The 15,468-nt window shown below is 52.9% G+C and overlaps 1 long non-coding RNA gene and 1 other non-coding gene across 2 annotated transcripts; both read left to right on the top strand.

Moving 5' to 3' along the window:
• The first annotated feature begins 6,994 nt into the window (after window positions 1-6,994).
• TRNAR-UCU (transfer RNA arginine (anticodon UCU)) lies at window positions 6,995-7,079 on the top strand. The gene has a single exon. It is a non-coding gene; the product is annotated as a tRNA-Arg (tRNA).
• Window positions 7,080-10,824: 3,745 nt separating this feature from the next.
• Window positions 10,825-15,180, top strand: LOC131518813 (uncharacterized). The gene is made up of 2 exons (XR_009265293.1): window positions 10,825-11,371; window positions 13,203-15,180. It is a non-coding gene; the product is annotated as an uncharacterized LOC131518813 (long non-coding RNA).
• Window positions 15,181-15,468: the final 288 nt, after the last annotated feature.

Below are 15,468 nucleotides of genomic sequence, written 5' to 3'. Positions count from 1 at the left end.
GTGCTAGGCCATTTTCACATCTGATCTCCCTGACTCCTCTGAGGACAGCGGGTCATGAGCGCTGTGAGGACGCCCACTGTCCAGACGAGGAAGCTGGGGCTCGAGGGAGTGGGGCATGGGGTCTAGGGGACACGACGGGCAGCAGCAGAAGAGGGGACTTGGAACGCGGGACTGTCTGGTCCCAGGCTGTGCAAGTTTTCGGAGATGCTGAGGGCCCCAGACACGCAGCGGACACCAGGGCGAGCAGGCGCAGGCAGGGTCTTGTCTCAGGCCACCCCTGGGGGCTGGAGCCAGCTGCTGCGCGGACCTTGGCTGGTCCCGGTTCTGGCCCTGTGACTGGGTGGCCCGGAGCATGCTGAAACTCGACGCTGGCTCTGGTTGGTGATGGGATGGTGACTCCTTGCCAAGGCCTTCTTGGTGGGATCTGTGTCTGGGCACCTGAACCCTAGGGGAGTGTCCTGACTGCGTGTGGCCTGGGAGGTGGTGACTTTGCAGAAAAGATTCGGCGTTTCCTCTGAAGGTGTCTTTTCCAAGCCGAGGCTAGGGGCACTGTGAACTTGCCTGCTAGGTGCCCTTGAGGAAGGAGGGGTCCAAAGGAAGCAAGGGAGGGGCCTGGGGAGAAGGCCTGGGAGTTCTCTCCCTATGAAACTCTAACCTCCGCCCCACCCTGGGCCACTGGGTGGCTGTGGACATTGGCCTTTGTGTCCAACAGACACAATTGCAGGGAGGGGCTTGGGAACCGCATGCCTGAGCTGGGCATTTGCTAGGGAATGGGGTCAGAGCATGAGCTGGCAGGACTAGGTTTATTTAGAGGAATTCGGTGAATTTGTGATTTTTAATAAAAGTAACTGCAAAGCGGAAAACCATGAGTACCTCCTGTTCTCACGGTTACCTGCACAACAGTTACCAGCACAAACGCCCAGGACCATCTCCCCCGCTCTCCCTGCCCATGGCCACCCCCGCCACCCTGAGATGCTTGGCCATAGTTAAGCAGAAATACGTAGGATTAATTTATTTTTGTTAAATGGGCTTGGTTGGATTTACCACATTCAACTAACGTTTCTTAAGTACCCTACTGTGTTTTCGTACAGCCTAAAACCCTGCCGGATGTATTACACACATCACTTCTTGTAATCCAAATAAGAAGCTTGTGAGGTCATTATCCCCCTTTTACAGATGAGGCCACTGAGGCTCAGAGAGCCTGGGAGACTCACACGGCCCGGCTGGGAGGATGGACACACATTTGGGCCTCGCTCCTGGTGCCACATCTCAAGTTCCTCCCGAGGCTTTGAGCACCTTCTCTCTCGTGAGTCCTGGGAGCTGACCCAGATGTCGCCACAGCCTGGGAAGTCCTGTGGCTGGGACCCTGCCCCCGCACCGCCCCCAGCCTCTCTGTGCTCCCTCCCCTCTCCCCTAACATGCAGGGCCCATCTAGCACACCCCCCCCCCCCCCCCGCCCCGCCCCGAGCATCCAGCTCTGGGATGGAAGAAAGCAGTTCAGACCCTGAGCCTGGGACTTCCTAGTGAGGTGAACCCCCAGCCTCAGCCTCCTCATCTCTCAAATGAAGATAAGAAGAACCAATCATTGGGGGACACACTGGCCCTAAAGCACCGAGGGCCGTGAAGTCCTTGTCACTGTTATAAGTGATATGTGGGGAGTGGGGAGCCGAGCAATCTGCAAGCCGAGGCTCCCAGACACAATGACAGCGGCCCCCGGACCTCGGCCACCATCCAGTCTTCCCCTCTTGTCCTCCTTCAACCTCTCAGGGGCCAAGCCCGAAGGCTCTCTCCATCCGCTTGCCTGCCTCCTGTGCCACCTTCGCTGCTGTGACTTTAAGAAGCAGTGCCCATCCCCCCAGCCCAGGGGCCCCCTAGCCCAGGATTTTGAAGACATGAGTGTGAATGATGGCACTGGGCCGGCCTGGCTGTCCGCGGGGGCAGGGGCTCCCTCTGGGGTCTCCGGATCCAGAATCAGTCTGGGCAGCTTCTGGAATGGACACCCTTGTTCCACAGTCAGCCCGTAGTCTACACACACCAGATCCTGTCCTCGAAGCCGGCGGGGAGGAGAGCAGGGAGCGGAAAGAGGAGACCCCGCCGTGCAGCTCCGCAGCTCGGCCACACGCACTCTGGCAGGAGGAAGGCCGGGATGCTGTGGTGGCCATTTGTCATTCACTTGGGCCACCCAAACCCAGTCCTGGGCTCCTGGGTCTCAGTGGGGCAGGAGGGGGCGAGACCCCTTTCTCCTCTCTCCGGAGGCGGCAGTAGGTCTTTGCTGCAGAAGTGGCCGTGGTGCGACCGCTGGGTCTCAGGATCACTGAGCGCGAGGTCCACATTGGACCAGCCCAATGGCACCGTGCGGATGGTGTGGGCGGTGCTTCTGGAAGCTCCAGCCCTCCTACCCAGGTCCTTTCAACGAGACCGTTTTTTGCTGACAGTGCAGACCCAGCTTCTGTGCTTATAGCCAAGAGCCCCGATTGGTAGTCATAGTGGTGTTGGCTCGTCCCTGTGCACGGTCCCTACTGACCCTTGTCCCAACCCGATGTGGAGCCTCGTACCTTTCAGTCCTTGACAAATACTTGGACTTGTTTGTTTGGTTTTCTTTTAGTTTTTTTTTTTTTTTTTTTTTTTTAATGTTGCTTTATTTATTTATTTTTTTTTATTTATTTTTGGGACAGAGAGAGACAGAGCATGGGCGGGGGAGGGGCGGAGAGAGGGAGACCAGAATCTGAAACAGGCTCCAGGCTCTGAGCTGTCAGCCCAGAGCTCGATGCAGGACTAGAACTCAAACCTTGAGATCATGACCTGAGCTAAAGTCTGAACTTAACAGACTGAGCCACCCAAGTGCCCCTGTTTGGTTTTCTTTTAAATGTTTATTTTTGAGCGACAGAGAGAGAGAAAGAGAGAGAGAGAGAGAGAGAGAGAGAGAAAATGCATGAGTGGGGGAGGAGCAGAGAGTAAGGGAGACAGTATCTGAAGCAGGCTCCCCACCGTCAGTACAGAGCCCTACTCGGGACTTGAACTCACAAACCATGAGATCATGACCTGAGCCCAAGTCTGATGCTCCATCGACTGAGCCACCCAGGCGCCCTGTTGCTTGTTTTTTTAACAAACACTTATCAGGCACCTACCAAGGACCACAGAACCCTTCTGCACACTGGGTCCCAGTCACACGTCACATTTTCGAAGCATTGCCACACCCCTGCTAACTGCCTTCGCCATGCATTCAGGGTTGATGTTCTTCCTGCACTGACAGTGGCATCCTACTGAGGTCTGTGGGTTGACGTCATCCCCGTTGGGTAGAGGGCAAGGGAGAGCCCCTGTCCCCAGAATAGAAAGGGTGTTTCTAAAGGCAAATGATCTGGAGCAGTGTATACCCTCAGAAAACCAGAACTTTCTCAAGTCTGCACTTTTAGGAAGGTGTGGCTCCTGGGACAAAGAGGTAGAAAGGAGGAAAGAGCTTCCTAGCGCGCGCGCGCGCGCACACACACACACACACACACTATCTTTACTTTTTGAGGTATTTAATATATACGGTAAGGAAAGTGAAGTACAAAGTATACAAGTCTTAAACACACAGCTTGATTCGTTTTTTATGTTTATTTGTTTTTGAGAGACAGAGAGAGACAGAGCCCGCGTGGGCGAGGGGCAGAGAGACAGGGAGACACAGAATCCAAAGCAGGCTCCAGGCTCTGAGCTGTCAGCACAGAGCCCGACGCGGACTCGAACCCATGAACCGGGAGATCACGACTGGAACCAAAGTCAGACGCTCAACCAGCTGAGCCTCCCAGGCGCCCCATGATTTGTTTTTACATATGTGCACGCCACACACCCATGTAATCGTCACCCACATCAAGACATGAAACAGCACCCCACAAGGGCCACTCATGCACTTCCCAGTCCATCCCAGCTGCCCCCGTGCAGGGAACCACTATTCGGAATTCTATCACAATATACGAGTTTTGCCCATTCTTGAAGCTTATATAAAAGGAATCCAACAATGTGGTCTTTGTGTCTGACCTCTTTCACTCAACCTAATGTCTGTTGTGTGTCATTTATTGGTTCCTACTGTATTGTATTTTTAAATCCAAGATAGCTAACGTATAGTATAATAATGACTTCAGGAGTAGAATTTAGTGATTCATCACTTATATATAATACCCAGTGCTCATCCCAACAAGTGACCTCCTCAATACCCCTCACCCATTTAGCCCATTCCCCTACCGCTGCCCCTCCAGGAACCCTCAGTTTATTCTCTGCATTTAAGCGTCTCTTATGGTTTGCCTCCCTCTCTCTTCTTACCTTATTTTGTTGCTTCCTTGTAATCTCTGGGGTGTATTCCATTGTCCAGGTAGAGCACAGTCTACCCTTTCTCCTATTGGTGGACATTAGACCATTTCTTCTGTCTTTCACAGATACAGTTGCCACGAACCTTCTTGGACTTGTCCTTTGGTAGATGTGTGGACTCTTTCCTCTCAGGTATATATGCCGAGGTGGGATTGCTGGGTCATTGGGTAGGCACGTGACAGTAACCAGGGGTGTGCTGGTAGATGTTTCACCACCAGCTCTTTGGGGAGAAAAAAAATCGTGATTTGTAGTGTTGGCCAGTTCCCATGGTGCAAATCATTTGGTGGCGGGTTTCAAGCTACGGACGTGAAGTCATTACACCCAGAATTAGAAAGAGACGCAGGTCGCCAGATCTCGGGGTCCACGTGAATTGGCTCAGGAATGCCACTGGGCCTCTTTCCTTAGTAACTTGTTCAACTAGAACAGGGCCTATGATGCAAAGACTAGGATGTGTTGTGCCACCCGGTCCGTGCAGCGCATGTCACACGTTATACTTCCATAGTTGCCAGCTGTCACCCCAACCAGTCTTTGGGTAGAAGGGTAAGTGTCCACCTCTTACCTGAACATTAAAAAGGGAACGTACTGAGGCCAGCGTGGCCATGGCAGTTAAGATCCTCAAGGTGAAGGGTGGTGAAGAGCTGGCCCCCACCCCAGAAGTGTCCTTCTGATGCCAACCTTGGAGGATCTAGGTCTTACCGCTATTGTTACTTTTTTTAATGGTTATTTAGTTTTGAGAGAGAGAGAGAGAGAGAGAGAGAGCATGAGTGGAAAAGGGCACAGAGAGAGAGAGGGAGTCACAGAATCTGAATCAGGCTCCAGGCTCTGAGCTGGCAGCCCAGAGCCCGACGCAGGGCTTGAACGCACGAACCTTGAGATCATGACGCGAGCCAAAGTCGGACGCTTAACCGACTGAGCCACCCAGGCACCCCGATGTCCTACCATTATTAAAGAAAGTAGCAAATTCTTAATAGAAACCAAGGCTCAGAGAGCGGGGCCAAGTTGAATGCCACCTCTAAAGCTGGGTGTTTGGAAAGAAGATATCAAATGTCAGAGGAATGAGTCTCTAATGGTGGCATTTCAGTCTCCCCTGCAGGCTGGTCGGGGAGAGAATGGCTCTACACCCCTCAAATGACCCAAAGCTCTCCTGGAAGCCTGGGCCCCACCAGCCAGGCCTTTCTGCTTCATGTGAAAGCCTCCCAATCCCCCCACTGTGCATCGTGGATGGTATTTTATGGGTAATAAAGAGCCAGCCCTCATCAGCTGGAGTGCGCGGAGCCTTTCCAGCCCAGGCATGCTGAGGCTGTTAACCGACACGCTGCGCTGAGGGCCCGAGGCCGCCACCAAGGACACATCTGTTCCCAAGAAGCACTCTGTGACAGCCTTTTGTCTCCTCGCCCGTCCTCTCTGCCCACGATGGTGGTGCGGCAGGGGGAGGGCTTGATGGAGTGTTCCCGTTCCTTCCCAGCCGCTGCCCCGAACTTCACCTCCTTCCCCATTCCCCTGTGGCTGGCCATCAGGTGCTGACGTGTCCCTTGACTCTCCCCCATTCCAGACATTTCCTGGCTCCCCACTGCCTGCCAGAGAAAGTCCCAGCTTCTGCGTGTGTCTTCTTAAAGGCTCTCGCAGATGGTGGACGTGCCTGCTTTCCAGAACATCTCCTGTCACTCACCACCCGGCCCTTCCCTGCAGACGCTCTGCTCATCGATGCGTGCCCTGTGCGCTCCATCGAGTGTGCTGGCCCCACGTGTCACCTGGTGGAGCTTTGCCCGGAGGACTCGGCTCCAACGACGTCTCTTCCGTGAAGCCTTCCGGGACTTGCGTGTCGTCCCCCTGTCTCTGGCAGAATTAGTCGCTCCACCCCAGCATGACACAGCTGCCTCCAGAACGGTCCGCTGTGGGGTCATGAGGAGGACCTGTCTCCAGTCTGTCTCCAGTCACAGACAGGTCACCTTCCTTTTGGTGTCCTCCATGCGGAGCGTTGAGCCTGGCCCTTGGCGGAAGCACTAACGTCCCCGGTTTATTACATTCAGTGAAGAAACATCGCTGTGCTTGGAATGACCGTCAATACGGCCCTACCTGAAAGTGGTCCGGGGTGGGGAGCACACGGTGGGATGCCACTCAGCGTCTTGTCTCTGAGGAGGGGTCCCCAGGCTCTCCCGTGGTGGCAGCAGTAAAAGGAGCCTGAGTCTGAGCTTTGCCTGTACCCTGAAGCTGGACTTCTAGAATGGCCTCATTTTTCTTTCTCCATCCCACCTCCTCCAGTGGGGTGGCAGAGGGGCTGTGTGAAGAGTGACGAGGGAGCGTGGGGCAGGTGGAGGGCAGAGTGGAGCTAACAGCACCCCCCCACCCCCAATGCGGAATAAGTGTGATATTCCTCGGACACTCCCGGCTACCCAAGAACAAAGGAAAGGGGTTAAAGTGCTTGCCAGGGTGATGTGGGAAACTCAGGCAAATGAAAAATTAAATTCCCTCACTGCCTCTAGCCCATTGCCAAGTCCTTGAAACCAGCAGAGTGACCTCCCTCTAGGAGCTCAGCTGCCTCCATGATGACACTTTGCTGGGGGCCAAAGGGAATCCTGGCTTAACATTATCCTGACGCCCCAAGATCCTGTAAGTCTACTTTAACAGATAAAAATTCCTTTGGAGGGACACCTAGGTGGCTCAGTTGGTTGAGCGCCCGACTTCTGCTCGGGTTGTGATTTTGCAGGTCGTGGGTTCGAGCCCCGCGTCGGGCTCTCTGCTGTAAGCACAGGGCCTGCTTCGGATCTTCTGTCCCCCTCTGTCTCTGCCCCTCCCCTGCTTGTGCTTTCTCTTTTTCTCTCTCAAAAATAAATAAGAGATTTCCTTCTGTCCCGCGGCCCTCGCGGTCATTCTGATCTCCTATAAAAATACCAGAAGGAGATAGCCTTGGTGGTTCACAGCGGGGAGACTGGGATTGGGGTAGGTTTTGTTCCCTTCCTCTGTCTCAAAGTGGTTGTTTTTGCCAGGAGACTCTGTCACTACGCTCATCTTAACTGAGCCCCGGCTAGAAGCTGGCGAACGCATACAGGAGGGGGGTGAAATCAAAAAGTGAACTTTAGCCTCAACGACGAGTAAGTTCTGCTTTCAGCATTTGGGACCAGGGTGTCATGGGAGCCAGGAGGAGGCCGGGGTTCTGGGCGGTTTGAGTCCTGCTCCCCGACTCGGGAGCGTGGCCTCGGCCGTCCCTCGGCTTCTCGGAGACCTGGCCTCTCACGGGTGACACGGGGCGATCATGCTTATTTCCAGATGTCGCTGGAGGACCAGATGAAGTAATGTGTGGGGAAAACACCGTCCCAACTGGAAAACTAGCGTGTCGCCACTGGTCGCTGAAGGTCTTCTACCCTTTCAACGTGCGCAAGACAGCCATACAATAGCATATCATCCAGCTTCAGGAAGAAGGAAATTCTGACACCTGCTAGGACGCGGGTGAACCCTGAGGACGCTCTGCTCAGCGGAATAAGCCTTGCGGAAAAAGACCAATGTTGCACAGTTCCACTTCTCTGAGGTCGCCGGAGTAATCAAAGTCACGGACACAGAAGGTAGAACGTGGTCGCCGGGGGCCGGGGGAGGCGGGTGGGGAGTTCGAGTTGAAGGAGCAGAGTTTCAGTTTGGGCAGACGGGAAATCTCCGCAGACGGACGGTGGGGATGGTCGCGTAACAAGAGTGAGGCAGGGAAACTGAAGGGACCCCGCGTAAGACTGCTTGTTTCGCTGCCTCTCCTCTTGCCGGCACCCGCACCCGCGCCTTACGAGTGGCTTGCGGAACCACATGTGTGTCCTCCTCGTGAAGGCCGAGGATTTAATGAGTTCTTTGGAGTGTTCCAGCACAGTAGACAATACCTAAGGAGTGACCGGGCAGGCTCGTCACGAACGTTTTCCAAGAGGCCCGACTCACCCAGACCCCTGACTCCCTCCAGGGCATCAGTGACTTATGGAAAACCCCGTCTTTGCTCCCAGATGCCCGAGAAGACACGTGCACAGGACCACCGTCCTGAACCAAACCCCCAGGCCCCCAGCAAAGACGAGACCCCCTCTCCTCTCCTTTCTGAGTCTCCCGGACACTCCGTCCGCATCTGTACTCTCTCTGAGTCTTCAATCTCTGCTCGCACTTCCTTTCGCCTTGCATTTGATTTCTCTCCTGTGTGACGCCAAGGACCCTTTCGGCTGCTCCCGCGGGACCCCCTCTGGGTCCTCAGACCCGCCAGCCTGCATCCCTATGAATGTACTTAATGCCACTGAACTGTACATTTAAAAATGGCTAAAGTGCTAAGTTTTATGTTACGTACATTTTACCACAATACAAAAAAAAAAAAAGTGTGACAGCTACTTTGGGAATAAAAAATGAAGGGATGGAAATACATACTTTATTTCCAGAAAAAAAAAGAGGCGGGGGGGGGGGTTGGAAGGGTATGTGTCTGTGGGTTTCCTTTAAATAGATGACAAGTAAAATAAAAGGAAATGAGAGAAAACTTTGAAAGGAAGGTCGCCAGCTTACGAAGTTGTGGTTTTTATAGCCTCTAGGTCAATGTCCTTCATTTTGGAGAAAAGCTGATACTGCCTGTAACATTTTTAAAGGTCAAAACCAAGCGGCACGTCAACCCGCTGCCTAAATGCATGATAATAGCAAATTTAAAAATTAATTACAGGGGCGCCTGGGTGGCGCAGTCGGTTAAGCGTCCGACTTCAGCCAGGTCACGATCTCGCGGTCCGTGAGTTCGAGCCCCGCGTCAGGCTCTGGGCTGATGGCTCGGAGCCTGGAGCCTGTTTCCGATTCTGTGTCTCCCTCTCTCTCTGCCCCTCCCCCGTTCATGCTCTGTCTCTCTCTCTGTCCCAAAAATAAATAAAAAAGCGTTGAAAAAAAAAAAATTAAAAAAAAAAATTAATTACAGGGTCTCTCCTGCTGACACCTGGTTCTGGCTCAGCCGGTGCGGGGCCCAGAGGGGCCCCTCAGAGGTGCCACCGTGTTCAGGAAGCCTTTCACTGCCTGCTTCTATTCTCAGGAGCAGCTCGGCTCCTTTTCACGCCATTGTCCCCGGACAACAATACGTTTTGAAATGAAAAATGTTCTAATTGGACACAAAGGAGACACCTTCCGGAGTCCGAGCTCAGACGGGGAATAAAAACTCTACTTAGCTGAGGGCAGAAGGCAAAGCAATTCAGGGAGGGTGTCTGGGGAACCCTGAATCATCTTCAAATTTCCTAAGCTGCACGGGCACCTTTGAAACACGGCGTCGGTGAAGCGGGTAGAGCCCGGGGCTGGGGGAAAACGCGCTGTGAGGCACCCGCGATACCCAAGTGCTTTCCGTGTGTCACTCAAGGTCTCCCACCCACCCTGTGGGGCCTTACGGTCTTTGTTCTCCAGGGGCTCGCAGAACTTGCCCAAGGTCATCAGCTCTAGCAGGCAAGCCTAGCTGGATTCAGCCCTCGCTCAGCCTGGTGCTAAGGAGCAGAGAGACCCAGGTTTCACTTGAAGCTTCTGTCCAGGAGGCCTTAGGTGTTCATGCGCTCGTTTTGCAAACGGGGACAGTTTCTGAATCGGTCAGGATGGCTAGGTTCTGCTGCAGTGACACCATCGGTGCCCGCCCAGCAACACATACCCAAGCTCCACGTCCCTCGCGGGCTTGCTGGGGACTCTGCTCCACGTCTCCTCCCTCTGGGACCCGGGCCGCCCCCCGGCTTGGAACCTGGGACTCGTAACAGAGAAAGTCTTCAGCCATGTTTTCAGTGACGGGGCCACACCTAACTTCCGGGGGTGGGGTGGTACGCGTTTTGCCTCGTGCTGGGGAGGTGGGGGAACCAAACGCACTTGGTTATCACGCTCATCACAACCTTGCCTCGCGAGGTTGTGGTCGGGCTGGACAGAGGGCATGTAACGCGATGCACTTTGTAAACATCAGGTTCTCTGCAGATGCAAATGACACATGTAAAATACTGATGCATTGTCATTGCTGTTGTTATTCGACACCAAAATCCTTTCCGTCTTTCACGCCATCCAAGAATCAGCCATGACCGCCAGCCCAAAGTCGTGGGAGCCCTTCTCTCCCCATCAGGATAGACGGCGCTGAGCAGCCCCGGGGGCTGTGACCATGCTCGCTGCATTTGACTTCTGCTGTGCTGGCTGTCATTACGTTTTTTTCTTCCTCCGCTGAAGTTTCTATCATTATCCAATCCCACAGCCACAGAAGCATCAGAATTTTAATAGACTCGGGCCCCAGAGCCTGATAGCAAAACATTATGATACACGGCTGCAGATGGAAAGTGCTGGGTCTTTACATTTCAACGGGAGCAGTGTGGATTTCACACCCTTCCATGGGGCCTCAGGGCCCCGCAGGGCGATTGGAAAGCCTCCCGTGGTGGGAGGCCCATTGCACTGGCCCTGTCTTGCTGTCCCTGGCCCTGTCCCAAAGTTGTGCCACAGGCTGGATACCAGAGCTTTAGAAAAAACCATCAGGGAAGATTTTGACCACCCCTAACGGTTTCCGGACGTCCGTCCTAGAGCTCTGCGCTTGTGACTGTGTTTATTCTCTCCCTCCACACATTCCTCTTCCCATGCACTTTCCTTCACCTTTCCAGCTGACCGGGTCTCCTCTTTCTCATGGCTCTCCCCTGCCCACCCCACCGAGCTGCTTTCTCTGCGCCCCCGCTCTGATAGCAAGTGCATGTAACGGGGCTGCAAGCACAGACCCTTGGCTTCAGGCCGACCCACATGCAGTTTCCGCCTCTGTCTCTTACCGGCCTTTTGCCTTTGGGCAGTTCCTCAACCTCTCTCAGCCTGATTTCCTCAGCACAGCGAGGGGGAGGCGATGCTTAGCTCACAGAGCTGGGTGTGACTGCCAAGAACCTCTGCCTTCCTGCCCTTGGCCCCCATCTCCTTCCCCTCCCCTGTCACCCCGGCATGGTCAGCCCCCTCACTCCTCGGAGTCTTTCTCCATCCAGCCCCAAGAGGGAGGAAGAAGATCCAGAGGCCAGCTCAGGACATAAGCTGCGTCAGCTTTACGAGTATTAAGGTAAAAACGATGGGGCGCCTGGGTGGCTCAGTCAGTTGAGTGTGGTCTGCCGCTCGGGTCATGATCTTGCAGTCTGAGAGTTCGAGCCCCGCGTCAGGCTCTGAGCTGAGCTGACAGCTCAGAGCCTGGAGCCTGCTTCGGATTCTGCGTCTCCCTCTCTCTCTGCACCTCCCCTGCTCGCACTCTGTCTCTCTCTCTCTCAAAAAGAAATAATTAAAAAAAGAACATAAAGGTAAAAATGAGAATTCCTTTCTATTACTTGGGCTGCTTGGAATGGGCTTACTTGCCTGTGAGTCACTTCAGAGGCTTGACCAGGTGGGCCCACGACTCAAGGAATTTTCCTTCATGTTGATGTTGAGTCCACTGTACCTGTTCAGCTCTGATCACCCTCCGAAATTTTTATTTAGTTATTTACCATCCGAGCCTTACTAGCTGGAATGTATGGTCCACAAGAACAGGAATTTTGCTTGTCTTATTCTCCACTAGATCCTAAAAGCCATCCTAGAACCACGTCTCTGGGTGCATGGTAGTTGATCAGTAAATATTCATTGATGACAAAAGTGCCACCAAGATCTCTCGAGCGTCTACTCTATTCCAGGCACTGTGCTAGGTGCTACGAAACTGTAAGGAAATTAACAATTTACTGTGGCCAGACAGACTGTATTTCACTTAATCTTTACAAGTACCTCATTAAGAGGGAACTGATATTATTTCCATATTGTAAACTAGAGAATGGAGATCGTACACATAGATAACCTGCCTTACTAGATTATTGTTGCCAATTATTTGCTGCCTTCACTTGAAAGCGTTGCTACTTTTCTGCCCCAGTGACAGCAGGCTTGGCCAGGTGGCTTACGAGGGAAGTAACCCTTGCCTGCAGTTTCAAAAGTCATCCTGTGTTTCCACTGTTGTTCTTTCCTTCTGCCACGAGAGCCTGTTCTGTTCTTTCAGCCTGGGTCTCAGAAAGAGGATGGCTTGAATCAGCCTTGGCGGACTGGCAGCTGGTATTTAACCTGAACGATGTATAAATCGTGGCGGTTGTAAGCCACTGGGAACTGGGGTTGTTTGTTACCACAGCATAACTTAGCGAGCGCTGATCGAAACACTGGCTGTAAAAGTTTTGAGAAGGGAAAGCTTTCTTCTTCTTCTTTTTTTTAATGTGTACTTATTTATTTTGAGAGACAGAGAAAGAGAGAGCACGATGAGCAGGGAAGGATCAGAGAGAGAGCGAGAATCCCAAGCAGTTTCCACACTGTCAGTGCAGACCCTGGTCGGGGCAGGGCGGGGGGCGTCTCACAAACTGTGAGATCATGACCTGAGCTGAAACCAAGAGTAGGACGCTTAACAAGACTGAGCCACCCAGGCACCCAAGAAGGGAAAGCTTTCTACGGTGGGGCACATCTCTGGCTGGTTAGAGATGGCCTAATGAAGAGACGGGCAGACATATGCTACAGAGCTTTACCTGTGCAGGGGCTCTGGCCGCACCCGGTTTCCCCTTTCTGGGTTTATAACCTCCAAGATGCTGGTGTATTGTTTTCCTGTGCCCACCACGAAAGCAGACATCTGGGAAAGTCACTTCATCTCCCCAGGCCCCGATTTCCCTGTCTGTAAGAGGGAGGATAAGGAGACCCTTGGGATTATTTTAAGGGTCAGATGAGCTAACGTGGGAGAGTGCCTCGCCCTCCATAGATGCTTGTTGGCTGAGTGAACGAATGAACAAATGAATAAATAAACACTTGCAGTCTGGTGCCAAAGAGCGATCCGGCTTATAAAAAACAGTCTCTCTCTCTCTCTCTCTCTCTTTTTTTTTTTTTTGCTTATTACAAAGCAGTCTCCTCAGGGTTGAGCACCTCTGCAAAAGGCGATCAAGTGAGCGTTTCTGAACTTGTAAGATGGACGCAGCGGGACCTTGGCAAGGGGCAGCCTTTCCATGAGTGTCATTTTGCAGCAGGCAATAGCTTCATCCCCCTGAGGCAGGGGTGGAGGAGCAGGTGCCAGCCAGAGCCCCAGAAAAGAGAGAGGCATGCTCCAGAGCCCCCGTTTTCTTCTGAATGCTGCTCCTTGGGATGCAGGTTCTCAGGAACAGGGCAATTGATTTCTGTATGGCGGATACAAAGGCCCACGCGACACGGGAGCTGGAGAGACACTACGACAGTCCATCAATGCCAGGCATGGTGTTTGACCTGCATCCTTTTCAAAGGAGGCAGCCTGCCAGTCGGCTTGGTACCCCTTGGTGAATTCTGAAAACCCCGGCACTGAAAAATACTTCTCCTTGTCAATTAATCGAGCCACAAAGTCAGCTCAAGGAGCACATATTTGCTGCAGAACTGCCTGTATAGCAATGTTAGGTCCACTGAACAGTCCCAGGACTATGTGAGATACATGGGAAATGTGGAGAAGGGCTCATATTTACTAAGCATCTACTAGGTGCAAGGATCTTGTAGATGCATTTCCATTTATAATAACTGAGCAAGGTGGATGCTATCATGGCACAGGTGAAAGAACAGAGGCTTGGGAGCCTGAGGAACAGGCCTAGGGCTGCAGAGCCGGAGGGGCAGAGCCTAGACTCACATCAGCATTGTCTGATCCCCGGACCTGGGTTTCCCACGCCGCTGCTTCCCACGACCCTGCACGGCCGCCAAATGGCTAAACGGTAACACTAGGAGGCTGGCTTCGTGTTCTGCTGCGTCACTGTCTTGTGACGGGACTGGTTTGAGCCAGGGGGGTGCCTGGGGAAGGGGCTGCTTTTGTTGAAGTGCTTCTTCACGTGTGAGTAGATGAGAGGCTGTTATGGGCTGAATTATGCCCCCTCGAACTAGATGTTGGAGTCTTCACCGTCAAGACCTCAGAATGTGAGCTTATTTGGAATTAGAGTCTTTGCAGAGGTAAGCCCATTAACATGAGGTCATCATGGTGGACCCTAACCCAATATGATGGGTGTCCTTATCCAAAGGGGGAATTTGGACACAGACGGACATGCGAGAGGGGAGACGTGTGACGAGACGCAGGGAGGTGGAGGTGCAGGGCCAGAGGGAAGTGTCTGTAAGCTAAGGAATGTTGAGGACTGCAGGCTGGGAGAGAGGCCTGGGAGGAAGAGCCTCAGAAGGAACCCGACCTGCCGACACCTCGATCTCAGATCTCTGGCTTCCGGAATGGTGAGATAATACATTTCGGTTATTTTAAGGCACCAAGTTCCTGATACTTTGTTCTGGGAGCCCTCGGACACTAATAGAGGGACCACAGTAGTGGCTTCAGCTTCCTCTCTTTTGTCGGGGCATTCGGCTTAGACAGGCCGCTTCCTCAGCAAAACCAAAGCCCCGCTGCTTGCACAGCTTGACCTTCGTCACGGGGCTCTGGTGGCGGCTAGTCACACTGACGATGCCCTGCAACTCGCCCCACCCTGAAGGGGCTGTGCTGTCCCAGGAGTGCAGCAGGCTTTGCATGGAGCTAGGTGTAGAGACAGAGGAGAGAAACCACAGAAAGGCACATGTTCACCCCGAACGCTGTCCCGTCCCCCGAATTCTGTTTAAAGTCTTTAAAATTAGGAATTTTAGGGGCACCTGGGTGGCTCAGTCAGTTAGGCTTCTGACTTCGTCTGACTTCGGCTCAGGTCATGATCTTGCAGTTCGTGGGTTCGAGCCCCGCATCGGGGTCTGTGCTGACAGCTCGGAGCCTGGAGCCTTCTTCGGATTCTGGGTCTCCCTCTCTCTCTCTGCTCCTCCCCCATTTGCACTCTGTCTGTCTCTCTCAAAAATGAATAAACAGTAAAAAATGTAAAATAATAAAATAAAATTAGGAATTTTAACTAATGAATCAATGGCTTATTACTATTCAAGTATCTCCATTTGCTTAAGTTTTCCATGAGGAAAAGGTGATGAGCTAAGGAGCTGGCACATAACTGCTTGTGTTCTAATGTTACACGGCAGAAGGGGGCCGCCCGTGAACCTCAGCAGATTAGTCATTGAAATTCACCCTTTTAACGATTGTCATTTAGGTGTCTAGACAGAATCAGAGTGATAACCACCCTCTCCCCTTTCAGCTCATCTCAGCAATGTGAGGTGTTCTGGTCTTTGTGTAATATTGTTTCCAATAACTTT

This window comes from Neofelis nebulosa, chromosome 8 (assembly GCF_028018385.1).
Source record: "Neofelis nebulosa isolate mNeoNeb1 chromosome 8, mNeoNeb1.pri, whole genome shotgun sequence".
NCBI classification, from domain to species: domain Eukaryota; kingdom Metazoa; phylum Chordata; class Mammalia; order Carnivora; family Felidae; genus Neofelis; species Neofelis nebulosa.
The sequence above is the reverse complement of the archived record's forward strand: the minus strand, read 5'-3'. Positions and strand labels throughout refer to the sequence as shown.